Below are 15,495 nucleotides of genomic sequence, written 5' to 3'. Positions count from 1 at the left end.
CCAGATGAATAAATTCCGAAGGTAGCAAGGGCAGATGAGTATGAAAACTATCGCAGCTTTCGGTTCATCCATCTAAGTAGCTGAAAGGAATCACATACGAAAAATCATGACATGTTTATAGAATTTTATGGCCTGGAAAAAGCGTTAGATATTGTAAAATGGTGCAAGATCGTTGAAATTCTGAGAAAAATAACATTAAGGTATAGGGAAAGACGCATAATGAACAATATGTACAGAAACCAAGAGGGAACCATAATAATGGAAATGGGAGACCATGAACAAATTCTGCGGATTAAAAAGGGTGAGAGACTGGGATGTAGCCTTTCGCCCATATTATTCAATCCATGCATCGAAGAAGCAGTGGTTCAAATGGTTCAAATGGCTCTGAGCACTATGACACTTAACTTCTGAGGTCATCAGTCCCCTAGAACTTACAACTACTTAAACCTAACTAACCTACGGACATCACACACATCCATGCCCGAGGCAGGATTCGAACCTGCGACCGTAGCGCCTAGAACCGCTCGGCCACCCTGGCCGGCGAAGAAGCAATGACGAAATTAAAAGAAAGGTTATTGAGCAGGATTAAAATTCAGAGTAAAAGGACACCTGTAAGATTCGCTGATGGCATTGTTGTCTTTAATGAAAGTGGAGAATAATTATAGGACGTGTTGAATGGAATGAACAGTACAATGAGTACAGAACCGAAGAAGGACGAAAATAGAGAGGAGCAGTTGCCGATCAGCTTCACAGCTGGAGACCACGAAGTAGACGAAGGCCGCGCGGGATTAGCTGCGCGGTCTAAGGCGCTGCAGTCATGGACTGTGCGGCTGGTCCCGGTAGAGGTTCGAGTCCTTTCTCGGGCATGGGTATGTGTGTTTGTCCTTAGGATAATTTAGGTTAAGTAGTGTGTAGGCTTAGGGACTGATGACCTTAGCAGTTAAGTCCCATAAGATTTCACACACATTTGAACATTTTTGAGTAGACGAAGGTAAGGAATTCTACTATCTTGGAAGCTACATAACAAGTGATAAATAAAGCAAGGAAGCATCAAAAAGCGGATTACCACCGGCAAAGACGGCACTCGCGGCGTCTGCCAGTATCAGACATCGGCCGTAATCTGAGGAAGATATTTCTGAGAATGTACTTTTGGAGCACAGCACTGAATGGTAGTGAAGCATGGTCTGCGGGAAAAGGTGAAACGAAGCGTCTGAGATGCCGTGCAATAGATAATGTCGAAAATTAGATAAACTGAAAAAATAAGGAATGATGAAGTTCTCCGCAGAATCGGCGAAAGAAGTTGTATGTGGAAAACCCTAACATGAGTAAGGGACAGGACTTGATAGAACTTGTGTTAAGACATCAGGGAACAGCTTCCACGCTGCTAGAGGGAGCTGTAGAAGGTAAAAACTTTAGGGGAAGATCGAGTTTGCAAGACAGCCAACAAGTAATTGTGGATTTAGGATAACAGTGCTGTTCTGAAATAAAGTGGTTGAAAGAAGAGAGGAAATTATGCGGACCTCACCGAAATAGTCAAAAGACAAAAGACCCCCCCCCCTCTTCCCTCCCCCAACCCCCTCGTTCCTCGAGAGGGCGTTCTAGGACTCATGAGAATTGATATAATTCTGGAGGTGCGGGCATCCAGCCTACATTGTGAAAGGTGAGGATGCTCAGGATGAGTTTGGAGGACTGTGGAAGGATTTAATACTATGTACAGCCTCTTAATAGTTCCACTAATTTTAATCTGTGATAAGCTTTTCATTGAGTGGTTGTTACATGCCTCCACCAGGTTACTTTGCAGTCGAGAATTAGACCCAGTATTTTATTGTGTTAGTAAGATTGATGGGAAGTTTATTGACGATGTGGCTGAAATCTCGGAGACGGAAGAAAACAGCTACTTTTTTCTGTTTATAGTTATTTCATCCCCTCACTCCATGTGGGTAGAGGTGGGCTATCAACGATACACTCTTCAGCCAAAGGATATGTAATGTCCACAAAGACAAAATAAAAACATAAATCAGTAAATTACATGGTGAAATATGTACAGGAGATTTTAAAAGTTATAAAAACGAATTTGTGGCACTATGGGACTTAACATCTGAGGCCATCAGTCCCCGAGACTTAGAACTACTTAAACCTAATTAACCTAAGGACATCACACACATCCATATCCGAGGCAGGATTCGAACCTGTGACCGTAGCAGCAGCGCGGTTCCGGACTGAAGCGCCTAGAACCGCTCGGCCACAGCGGCCGGTACTGACACACTCATTGAGTAAAATACACCACTCAGACTCAAGTTGAAAAATAACATAACATGGTACTAAAAACCGACAGGACGACCTGCATACGTGTAGGTACATGCCTAGACGTACGCAGCTCGTCCTGTCGGTTTCCAACACACTGTCATGTTACATTTCAACTTGATCCTTATTGACGTAATTTCGCCTTTCCTATGTTTCAGTTTTTGTGATATGTAGGCGTATTTCTTCAGTTTCGTACCAGATAATGGTTTGTAAAAGAGGCCAGTAGTACAGTAAGAGGACCCCATATAGCTTTGTGTTATGGACTTCGTCAAATATATCTGCGCTGTTGACAACAGCCTGAAAATCGTGCGAAACTTGATCTTATTAGCTCTTAAGCGGTATCGAGCTTGGCTAAAACGTGGACGGGTGACCGTGTGGGTCTGTCGGGAGCTGATGGCAAGCGTGGTGCACTGAGCTGTTGTGAGGCCAATTGAGAAGCTATCTGATTCAGAAATAGCTGATCCGGTTACGAAACCGGACAACAGCTGAGAGAGTGGTGTGCTGACCACATGTCCCTTCATACCTGTGTCCAGTGAAGCCAGTCGTATGAGGATGACACGGCGGTCGGTCAGTACCGTTGGGATTTTCGAAGCCTATTCGGACGGAGTTAGAGTGTTTTAATTTAAGGAAGGAGTACGAAAACGTGAAACGAAAACAATAAAAATGCATTTAATACACAATGTAAACGAAGAACAAAAAATTGAAGCTGATGGGTAATATCAATGAAGAATGAGTGGGTGATGTGAGAGAGGAAGGTGTCGGTAAGGCCACAATGTGAAGGGGGAGATGGGGTGGGGAACAATGGGGAGAGAAGAGGAAAGGGGTAGAGAAAGACGGAGACGGTAAGGAAAAGGGAGTCCTGATGAGGTGGATTTGTAGTTGGTAAGATGGGTAAACGTTGTGAGGATTTGATTGTCTGGAATAGCGAGACGGGTGACATTTAGTTGAGAAATTAGAATTAATTTAATACCTTCAGCTGCTGATGGGCGTTCATATATATCAACAGGGACAGGTGAAAATGTGTGCCCCGACCGGGACTCGAACCCGGGATCTCCTACTTACATGGCAGACGCTCTATCCTTCTGAGCCACCGAAGGCACAGAGGATAGTGCGACTGCAGCGACTATCTCGCGCGCGCCTCCCGCGAGACCCACATTCTCACCTTGTACGTCCGCACAATACATTCGTAGTGTCCCACCCCAACACATTCATTACCTGTGGAAGATAATCTTACCAAGTCCCGTAAGAGTTCGGGGGATATGTGTGCATCCGCACAGAAGAAGAATGTCATGGCCGATATTGCCAGAACTATGACCGAAAGAACAGACGCCATTAAGTATATATTTCGTGGGAAAAGGTCGTGGAATATAGAGGGTTTGCGGAATGTGCCGGTAGAGGTTTTGCAGAATACAATGATAGGAAATTAGAAGGGAGATTATTGGAGTCGAATTGGGGGAGGTTGTTCGAAAGCGTTCGATGTGAATGAGGGGAGGTAGGAAAATGATGAGATGGTAAAGAATGCATGTGGTGAAATGGAAACCAATGCGGGAAGCAAGGCGGAGTGAATGACGTTCAAGGATTTGGAGGGCTGATAGAACAGGTGGCACTGAAAATGGCATGCCCTTAACACTTGTAACAGATGAGACTAGCACGTGACCACGACCAGAAAAGCTGTAACTTGAAAAAGAGAGAGAGAGGGGCTGTGTACTGGACTTCGTGGAATGTACGGGACGGTCTGTATCAACCGGGAGGTGTGTGGTGGTGGTGTATAAGCAGCAAGGGTTGGGCGAGAGGCAGCAGCGACCGCTGCCGGCGCCTGGCTTGGCTTTATCTGGAGGCGGGGCCCATGAGCGTTAAGCTGGTCGCGCCGACACCGGAGCTTCTCGACTCGTTGCCTGGAGACGTCGGCCGCCGCCAGATGGCCCATTACGACGGTAATGGGAGCCGCCTCGCACGCCACGGTCGATACCGGCTTGGCTTCCAGATATCCGCCGCCGCCACCGCCGCTTGTGACGCCTGCTGCCGTTCAACACGTGGCCGTAACGACGCCCTCCGCTAGCTGTTCTCTCTGTAGTAATCCAGAGCGCCGTCTCACCCCATTCCGGAGATAAAGGTGACAGTCGCGGCTAGCCGTGCACCTGCGGTCTCTCGTATCAGTCGCCACACGATCTCCAAAAGACAGGTATCGAAATAAATGACAACGGAACTGAGCCGTGGTAAGATTTGCTGTTTTGAAAAGCGCACCACAGCGCGTAGTGTGAAGCAGTCGCTCTCCGTTTCTGGGGGTGGTGCCGCTGTGGCAATCGCAGCTTTGGTGTCTCCCTCTGGTGGGAAAAGGGAAAGGTAGCCTGTTCACGTGCATTTAAGCGGCGCGATGAGCTCGCTAGGCCAGGCGATCATTGTAGGCAAAACCACTCCTTCCTTCCGCCTCCTCGAATTCTACATCACCATCTATGGCTGTCCTATCACCCTCACCCCCACCCTTAAGTAACTTCACGTCACCCTCGACCGTCGCCTCTTCTGGACCCCCACCTCCAGACGATCCAAGTCGAAGCACGCTCCCGACTCTGTCTCCTCAAGCTCCTTTCCGGCCATACATGGGGTCTGGACCCCTCCACCATCCTCAGTACCTATAAATCCCTCATTCGCCCTATCCTTTGCTACGCCGACCCTGCCTGGATCTCCGCTCCCCCTACCTTTTACAAATCCCTTCAGATCCTAGAACGCCATGCTCTTCGCCTCGCCTATCGCATCCGTCTCCCCTCCCCCACGCGGATACTGTACGCCCTTATTCCGTTCCCCCACCTCCTCCTTTTCCTCGAAAGGATACGGATCCTCCACACCTCCCGTAAACTCGATCCTCCTCACCCACTGGTCTCTCCCATCCACTCCCGCCCCCGTCCGCAACCGCGCCTGTATTTCCACGTCTCACCTGCTCTCCATGTCTCCACTCTCCATAACCTCTCCCAAGGTGGCTTCCGCCAGCTCCCCCTCCCTGATGATGCCCTCCTCCCCTCCATCTACCCCTCCTACCAAGTTTGATCCTCCCTCCCTCTTCCTGTGTTTATTCCTATGGGCACCCTCTCTCCCTTCTCTCCCCCTTCCCTCCCTCCTCCCTCTCTCCCCACTCCGTCCCCCAGGCTTCCCCGACCCCCATGCCTCCATTGCTGCTACCATCTTCTCTGCCATTGGCATCTTTGCTCTCCCCTCTCCCTCCTCCTCCCCCTTCTTCCCCTCTTGGCACGTCCCTGGACTCGCACACGTTACGTGGACAACCGCGTGCCGGAGATCACCTTCATCAGTTTCTCGTGTGTGTGCCATCGTGTTTGTGTTTAGTGTTCGCCGTCACGCTCCTACGTTCACCTGTGCCGTCGAAGTCGTCAGTGTTTGTGCGCCGTGCCGATGGTTTATAGTGTGCTTTTTGTCGAGTGTGAACGGCTTCGTGTTTTTTGTATTCTGTGTCTACTGTTTTTTGCCCGCCACTTTGTTCAGTCTTTTCTGTGTCTTCTATATGTATTTTCAATGTGAAACCTGTGGCTGAAGAGCGGCGTCGGATGCTTCTGACAGCCCACCTTTTGTAAAGGTGTTCAAATAAAAATAAAGGGAAAAAAACCAAAAAACTCGCTAGGCGGCGACTCTGGTCAGTTGGTCAGGCGGGTCAGTGTGGGGCAGTCAGTGTCTGTCTGTCGTCCGGAGTGCTAGTATGTGTTAGGCCGCCAGTCTGCTCGAGTTTGTTCAGGCAATGGTCATTGGCGGTTGGATCGATCGGTTGGTCGGTCACGCGCTGAGACACAATATGACTTGTGTGTCTGCAGCGTCGGCGCATGTGATGTCGCCACGTCAGTCCGGTGGGCCGCGCCGTATAGCGAGGGGTAGTGGCTTCGCGACCGACACGAGAGCAACAGGAGTCAACCCACGACATCGGTCTGGCCGGGGCGAGCTGCGACGCCGTGAGACGGGCGATCGGCGCACCTTCATGCGTCCGTTGAAGCGGCTGGCAGCGGGAGAGCGTTTTGGGGGTCCTGCGCCAGGTCTTCGCCAGACATCGCAGTTTATTAGAAGTTAAGTGATTCGTGATATGTTTCATTTATTTGTTAACTTGTACGTGTTTCTTGGTCAGTCTCTCTTCGCCAGCTTGCTCGTCTGCCTCTCGTCCGCAGTTAGTGTCTGTCTGTCTGTCTGTCGGTCTGCCATACGTTAACAGCTGCCTCTGCCATGTTTGTCGGATTCGGTGTTAACGAATTTATTCCTTGAAGTGTAACGGCCGAATTCCTGAAATATGTTTTTATCTTGCCTATCATCTTGAGAGGCGGTATATGTGTAATGTAGAGCATGTTTGTATATTTTATGTAAGACTGCATTTGATGGGTTTTTATTTAAATGGTCATTTTAGTATATAAAGTTGCCACCCTTCCACCGTAAGAGTTTTTTTTTTTAAAATCAAGTTGCACCCTCGGTGGCAAGTTCATTTTTTTACATGTTAGCGTTTTGTACCATTTCCATCCACCCTACGGGGTGCATAGATTATGTGCTTGTGTGAATTGTTAAAACTTTTAGTTTATAGTAATCTGGTGTGTTACAGATTTTCACCAGTGTAGTCTTTCAGAGGTTGTTGTGAGCGGTCGTGACTGCGGCCGTGTCAAAAGGGAGCGGCAAGGTTCTCACCCCCAAAGCTCATACTGTCCAAATTGGTTCTTTCTGCCTCTGAATAAATTGTAACTTAATATACAGAGGGTGCTTTCTGATTAATAATTTTATATCTCTTTTAAAAAAGGGCTAAAAATAGGGCTTTTAGGAATAAAATTTCCATTTGTTGAAAGAAATTTAATTTGTTTTCATCAGTTACCCACTGGCAACTACTTCCACGTTCACATAGTGTGATTAAATGTCTTAATGTTCTTGATGAATCGCTAGTAAATAAAGTAAATTCTTAAGAAAAGGTTTTCAAAGTAAATTCACGGTTCAGGGACAGAAGACCAACTACGATATCTCAACAGAGCGAACGCGACTGAATATGATAGAACACATTTATCCCGCTTGCTGCTCGGCTTAAGACTCACCGTCTAGTTTCTCATGGTGGGGCGTTTTCGACAGTTAGCCGCTGCGTCGGTAATTTCTAACCAACCTTGGGTATCCACGGCGTTGGGTACCGAAGTTGCACCGGCAATACCAGCAATACACGTCAAACGTTCGATTGTCGAGGCGGCAGGTTTGGTACTGTTTTGGGAGTTGACAAGGGAATATCGTTTAACGTTGTGACGAAACCTGAGCGTATCTCTTGTAACACTATGTTCAAATACTCTTACGTGGCGCAATTTAATTCCACGCGTATGTACACTAGATAAATGCTTACGATTCTCCTGGAAATATGGTTTGCTGCTGAACCGAGAAATTGCGTTGATTGTAGCGGTGAATCATGCGTGAAACGCTATAAAAAGACGCTGACTTAGACTTCCTGGTCCTGCTGTATTGTGCGAAACACAAAAAAGGGCCTCGATTGGAAGAAACACTTGGCTCGAAAACTCGAAGTTCAGCATTGCGAAAAGCTTATCTGTCGTTTTGTGTTGGATAAGAGATTATAAAGTGCAAGTGACAGCTTGAGAAAGTGAACTGCCTGCGAATATAGTCTGTAACTATTGTGGATTTTGTTGGGAGGTGTGCTATGTCACTGTAACTAAAGAAAGTGTTCCCATCGGTGACGTTAACAAGATTGTAGCGGCCACTAGAGAATACTAGAGAGTGCAACGTCTTAAAACCTGGTTCGGTGGGATAGAAAAGGAATCCGCAATTAGTTTTATACTTCGCGTTTACTCTCGGAGTAAGACCACTTTGGTGCCGCTTAAAAAGCATTTCATTCTTCCAGATACAAAAGTGATAACTGATCGTTTCAAAAACTGAAAAACGAGGGTTTCGATGGCTGGTTTGTGAATTACTCAGTGACGTTTGTATCTTCAGACGATCCATCCAGGCACACCTCAAAAAAACTCACTAGATCCACCCATTAAGAGAGAGGATTTACCAGAGGAGAAAGATGAACTATACGTTTTCTAATGCCTATATCTCTAAAATTTAAGACTTTCAGAACAATCACATTCGCGTGATACTCTCGCGATATTACTCAAAGACGTTATTGGGTTTATCCCAGTTATGGAAAGAAAGAAATGCTCCAAGCTGCCTGCACCTCACCCCACATTCCCCATGCTGAGGATATCGCTGACGACTGAGATAAGTCAATCTGCTGATACCTTCATTACTCTGCTGAAACTGAGAGTAGTGGTATTAAGGTTTAATTTCTTGTAATATTCATTTTAAACCACGTCATTTGTCGTCTGAGTTGTCAACGCACAAATCAGTGTCCAAATCTGACGCGTAGACAGTCGAATGATCGATACATATCGTTCGCATTGTGGGCACCACTTCGATACCCAAGGCTTCTTGGGAATTACCATTCCGTTTGTCCGCCGAGCATGGAGGAATGAAAGCTGGCACCTAACAAGCCGTGTGCCCACAAGCTCCATTGTCCGTGTCCGCCACTTGCAGGCGCGCCATTTCTTTTACTGTCCTTTCTTTCTTGCTGAATCAGCTTTTTACTCGTTCAAAATAAAATAGCTGATTCATGAATTGGTAATATAAATAAATTGTTTGATAATTTATAAGGAAAAAATACAGAAAATAGGACAGATGATAGAGCCGCCAACTTGATGTTTGCTGATGAATATCACGGCGCTTGTCGTCGAGCCATTGGACCCCAGACACCACACTTACGTGTTACTGGTACGACAGTTTTATTAAGATAGACCTAACTTATTTCGTATAATACAAATAGAACTAATGTTAGTGCAGTTTTAGAGTGCCTTAGGAAACAATACACTGCACTGTTAAAAAACGTACTTTATACTTACCTTATGTACAGTTTTAACGTGACGTTTCGGTATCAGTGACCGATCTCTATTTACAATTAAGTATCTATATGCAATATATCTATTTCTGGAGATCATACTCAGTTAATATTCTTCCCTTTCTTCTTCTTCTTCTACTTCTCCTTCCTCTTTCGTCCTACGGAGGACTAGGGACATTCTATAAGTAATACAAAACTTTTTTTTTCTCGGCCAATTTTCTACATCTACATCTATGTCAGTACTCTGCTATTGACAATAAAGTGCCTGGCAGAGGGTTCAACGAACCAACTACGAGCTGTCTCTCTACCATACCACGCGCGAGCGGCGGGCGGAGGAAACGAGCACTTAAATTTTTCTGTTCGAACTCTGATTTCTCTTATTTTACCATGATGATCACTTTTCCCTATGTAGTTGGTGCCAACAGAATGTTTTCGCAATCGGAGGAGAAAATTGGTGATTAAAATTTCATGAAATGATCCCGTCGCAACGAAAAACGCCTTTGTTTTAATGATAGACACTCCATTCACATATCGTGTCTGTGGCACTATTTCCCCTAATACAAAACGAGCCGCCGTTCTTTGAACTTTTTCGATGTCGTCCGTCAGTCCCACCTGATGCGGATCCCACGCCGTACAGCAATATTCCATAATAGCGCGGACACGCTTGCTGTAATCAGTCTTTAGTAGACCTGTTGCACCTTCTAAGTGTTCCGCAATAAATCGCGGTCTTTGGTTTGCTCTACCCACAACATTATCTATGTGATCGTTCCCATTAAGGTTATTTGTAGTTGTTATCCCTAAGTATTTAGTTCAATTTACAGCCTTCAAATTTGTGTGACTTCGCGTAATCGATATTTAGCGGATTTCTTTTAGTTCTCATGTAAATAACTTCACACATTTCTTAATTCAGGTTCACTTGCCACTTTTCGCAGCATACAGATATCTTATCTAAATCATTTTGCCATTCGTTTTGATCATCTATTGACTTTACAAGATTATAAATGACAGCGTCATCTGCAAACATTCTAAGAGAGCTACCCAGATTGTCTCCTATGTCGTTAATATAAATCAGGAACAATAAAGGGCCTATGCCGGCCGTGTGGCCAAGCGGTTCAAGGCACTTCAGTCTGGAACCACGCGACCGCTACGGTCGCAGGTTCGAATCCTGCCTCGGGCATGGATGTGTGTGATGTCCTTAGGTTAGTTACGTTTAAGTATTTCTAAGTTGTAGCGGACTGATGACCTCAGATGTTAAGTCCCATAGTGTTCAGAGCCATTTTTTTTTAATAAAGGGCCTATAACACTTCCTTGGGGAACGCCGGATATTACTTCCGTTCTACTCGATGACTTTCCGTCTATTACTACGAACTGTGACCATTCTGACAGGAAGTCAAGAATCCAATCACACAACTGAGGCGATATTCCACAGACCCGCAGTTTGATTAAAAGACGCTTGTGAGGAACGGTGTCGAAAGCCTTCTGGAAATCTAACAATATGTAATCAATTTGACATCCTGTCGATAGCACTCATTACTTTATGAGTGTGAAGAGCTAGTTGTGTTTCGCAAGAACGATATTTTATGAACCAGTGTTGACTATGTGTCAATAAATCACTTTCTTCGAGGTAATTTATAATATTCGAAGACAGTAGAAGTTCCGGAAACCCTACTGCAGATCGACGTTACTGATATGGGCCTGTAATTCAGCGGATTACTCCTATTTTCCTTTTTCGGTATTGGTGTGACCTGAGCAATTTTCTAATCTCTAGGTACGGATCTTTCTATGAGCGAGCGGTTGTAAAAATGGTTCACATGGCTCAAAGCATTATGGGACTTAACTTCCGAGGTCATCAGTCACCTAGAACTTAGAACTACTTAAACCTAGCTAACCTAAGGACAGCACACACATCCATGCCCGAGGCAGGATCCGAACCTGCGATCGTAGCAGTCGCATGGTTCCAGACTGTAGCGCCTAGAACCGCTCGGCCACTCCGGCAGGCTCATGCCAATTTTCTTCTGGGACTCTGAAGCGGTATGATCTTCTCCCTCATGGTGTAACGATCAACTCTGAAGGGTCTTGTGCCGCCGTCAGGAAATAGGTGAAACGACTGAAACGCCTGCGCTAGCAGGACAGAGCGGATTAGGTTATGGAAAGGGGGAAAACTGAGTCCCTGTCAGTTGCAGTCAACATACAAACTTTACTTATCAACACACAATATTACAACAAGGATTCAAAACACTTAAAACTTGAACCGACCTCCCTTGATTAACTTTAGATCGGCTGTAGGCCACACTCAGAATCCAAGACACAAGGTCTAAGCAAGAAATTGAAATACAAGGTTCTTCTGGAGGTTTCACCCAAAAATATTTTCTAAACCTTTAATCTAAACAGGCTGAAGGCCTTAGCAATTTAATTTTAATGGAACTTGGCTGGAGGCCGCATATTAAGCAGTAAGAATAGTTACAATCAAAAGGCAGAAAGCCTTATCTTAGCCGGCCGGTGTGCCCGTGCGGTTCTAGGCGCTTAAGTCTGGAACCGCGCGACCGCTACGGTATCAGGTTCGAATCCTGCCTCGGGCATGGATGTTTGTGATGTCTTTAGGTTAGTTAGGTTTAAGTATTTCTAAGTTCTAGGGGACTGATGACCTCAGATGTTAAGTCCCATAGTGCTCAGAGCCATTTGAACCAATTTAACCTTATCTTAAAACATTTCATGCAAAAGGGCAAGAGAAGAACATTAACTTACGAGGTATTAAAACTCGGCAGATGGCCACACATCAGCAAGTAGTTTAACGGGTTAAGCCCTAGAAAGCAGAGTTTGAATTTTAAAACGCAGGAGGCCGTATCTTATAAATATTCATACAAAATTCGGCTAAATGCCCCTATAAAAAATAACAATCAAATGCTTTAAAGGCAAGACAAGGACATTAATTTAAGACACATTAAAACTCGGCTGAAGGCCACACATCAACCAAATAACGAAAACTCAAACAGAGAAGTTACTATGTAACAGACACGGAACGGAGTTCAGAAGTTTCCAAGGGTCGGCCTGGAATCGTAACACTAACGCCCGTTTAGGCGAGACAGACAGCCTGACCAACAATCTCTAAATCAGAAGGCAACGCAACCGACAGACATCCCACGAACTAACCAACAACCTGGTTTCGGTGACCAGATGCAAAACACTACAACCAAAATGCCAGCGAGGCGAAGAGACCAGTAACACTCGTCTTCAAATATTGTTGTGTTAAGGCACAATAACTACTGACACACATGAACATCGCAACGGCTGTGGAACAACACGCCGTGGCGGACAGCATCAACACGGCAAGAAAACACTCACTCGCTGCTCTGTCGCAACCTACCAACTGGCCACTGCAGTACGCAGACAGCATTACAGAATTTAAAGCACTGCTCAGTCGAACTGACACAGGGTACACAGTGTTGCACGAAACAATGCCACAAGGAATTCGAACATTCGTAAGACGCATCACTGATGTACAACTAGAACAAGTCACAGGCGGTCACACACACAAAACGGAAGGACGGTCGGTGACGAAACACACGTCGTCTGACCAGACGACCGACCAACAACCATTCAAGGGCGTTGGCACTCAAACCGTGTGTGTCAGCAACGGTCGGGCGAGTCTTGACTATCCGGAGCTCACTGCAGCTCCAACTCGACTCAACCCGATGTCCGTCGGCAACTGGGAGACACGGCGATCGGGGCACACTGGATCGGACCCAATCAATGCAGAGGTAACTCTTGCCCACTGGCCACGACGTCTCCGCACAAGAAGGAACCGAGCCACGTCCAGCAAGATGATCCAGTGACGAGGCCCAGAAACGGTCAAAAGACCAAACACACATTGCCCAAAGAGGCTACCAACTAAACGACCGACCAACGGTTGATCCCGCTGCCATCTCCGTCCGTCAGACAGTTCATCGTGTGTCGCGATCGGTCAGCGAGTACTGGGAAGTAGTAGTCGTCCAGCAAAGATAATACGGCAGGGCTGATATCGATACACACTGCTGCTGCCACTCACGGGCAGGCAAGACAGCAATTCAGTGACACCAGTAACTGAAATTAAAATAACGAGGCGGCCGTACGGTAAACACAAGATGTTAAATAATCGATGGCACGAACATGAGCCACGCACGACTCAACGACTTCGGCGTGTTCGTCGCTACAAAAACACAAACGAACTTCTCCACGACAATGCGAAGTGTCACACTAGTCTGCGTACTGAGAGGAGCTCACAAAAGTCCATTGGAGTGTTCTCCCTCATCCACTCCAGAGCCCAGATCTCGCACCTTCCATCTTCCACTTGCTTGGTGAAGGACGCACACCACGGAAAGCAGTAAGTGATGGGAGGTTATTGAGGCAGCAAGACGTTGGCTCCAATGTCGATCGGTAAAGTGATATTATGCGGGCACCCAGCCCTCCCATTAAGGCGGCCTAAGGCCGTCTTATGGGACGGACATTATTTTGAAAAAAATATACTGGCTTGCCCTGTTTATGGTCCACCGCATAGGTATTCTTTGTACGTTGTTTCAGAAATTTCGTCTGCCAATTTTTGTAGGTGCTTCCATTGATCAACGTTCCTGACAGCTTCGCGTATTTGGCGTTCAGTGTTTATGTTGTGTATCTGTGATGTGCCTCTGTCTCTGATGTTTCTGTAACTGCCGCATAATAAGACCATGTGTTCTGAAGTTCCTAATTCCCCACACGTGCAGTTTCATGTCGGAGTTAGACTCACGCGGCTTAAATGTGTACGTTAAGATCCGTGACCAGTCAAGCAGTGCAACATGCCGTGGCTAGACTCTGCATGTTTCATTCTTGACCAGTCCGAGACGTTGTGGAAAAATGTACAGACTTTTCGTCTCTTGTAGCTGACCTCAAGTTCATCTTGCCAGGTCTCCATTCTTCAACGGTGCTCTTGTTAAAAGATAGGTTGTAAGTTTCATGGGATACCTAGCTGGCTCTAATTAGAGTTGAACCGTTCCACAGCGTCGCTGCTGCGGCCAGACGTCACGCACTCTTGGCGATGTCAGACGCCCGAGGCTAATTACGCGACGTACTGCTCCGCGGATTAGATCTGGAGACATTTATTGGCTGACCCTGTTTAATTATCTGCTCGGCTTCTCTATCACGTCAGAGTACGTAACGAACGCAAGCCTCGCTTTGACTCGCGAGACAGGGTTAAACTTCTCGCAACTCCAAAGCCCTCTACCCATCTAACTGTACGGTTCAGTTACGTTAACAAGGCCAACGACGTAGCTCGACGTGAACGTGCAATAGCCACTCACAGACGGTGGGTGGCATTAGTAGCGGCGGAGGCTATATGAAGCGTGTCGGGGTAATGCGGAAAACAGTACAGTCGTCGTCGTAATGCGGAAACGGAGCGATTTATCTGACGTCCAAAATGGCGTGATCACTGGGTTTCGCGCTGAGGATGGAAGCGTTTCCGAAACGGCAAGGTTTATAAACTGTTCGCATGCCGCCTGCGGGCTTTCTAATAAAATGAAATGTGGTGTGGTGGTGTGGCCCTCAACTACGTACCCTCAGACTGAGAGCTGTAATATTAAAAGTTTTGGCTGGTATCGTTGTCTAGGGGCTCGGATACGTAGTTGCCGCATTATAAGCGAAATACTGCTGAGTCTAAAGTATGCAATATGAATATACACATGAATCGAATGGTCGAAGGTTCCTATCACTCAGCAATTGCGAATTTTGAATGTTACATAGAAATCTATATATGAAAGATTGCAATTAAATAATATGTGCAGGTACCATTTTAACGAATTTAAATGTTGAGTACGTTAGCAGAAATACCTTTAAGAATGCCCTTTATTACTGTGAAACACTTACTGGTGTCGAAGGTCCAGCAATTAAATAAAATATAGGTTGAATAATAGGGAAACAATAGATTCCTACTTCACGTAATTTGTTATGAGCAACAAGATATTCACTTCTCAAAACGCATACTACGTCTTCACTGCAGAAGCCACGGAAATCTCACAAGAGCACAAGTCGGCACTACGAAATACTTCTACCTGCCGCGACCACACGCAAAACTGCTCCGCTCTCCAAGTCTTTCCCGCGACCGTGCGTCCGTCGCGCCGTACTGTCCCGGACTCTCCCCGTGTCCTGTACGACTTTCCCTCACGGTGCACTGTTCAGAACTCTCCCGTATCCTCTCCCGTACTGTCCCACGCGCCGCGCTGTCCAGAACTGCCTCGTGTCCTCTCTGGAAACGATGCTCCTCCCTCCAAGTCTTTCCCGTGGCCGTC

Source organism: Schistocerca cancellata, chromosome 2, assembly GCF_023864275.1.
Source record: "Schistocerca cancellata isolate TAMUIC-IGC-003103 chromosome 2, iqSchCanc2.1, whole genome shotgun sequence".
In the NCBI taxonomy this organism is placed as follows: Eukaryota; Metazoa; Arthropoda; class Insecta; order Orthoptera; family Acrididae; genus Schistocerca; species Schistocerca cancellata.
The sequence above is the reverse complement of the archived record's forward strand: the minus strand, read 5'-3'. Positions refer to the sequence as shown.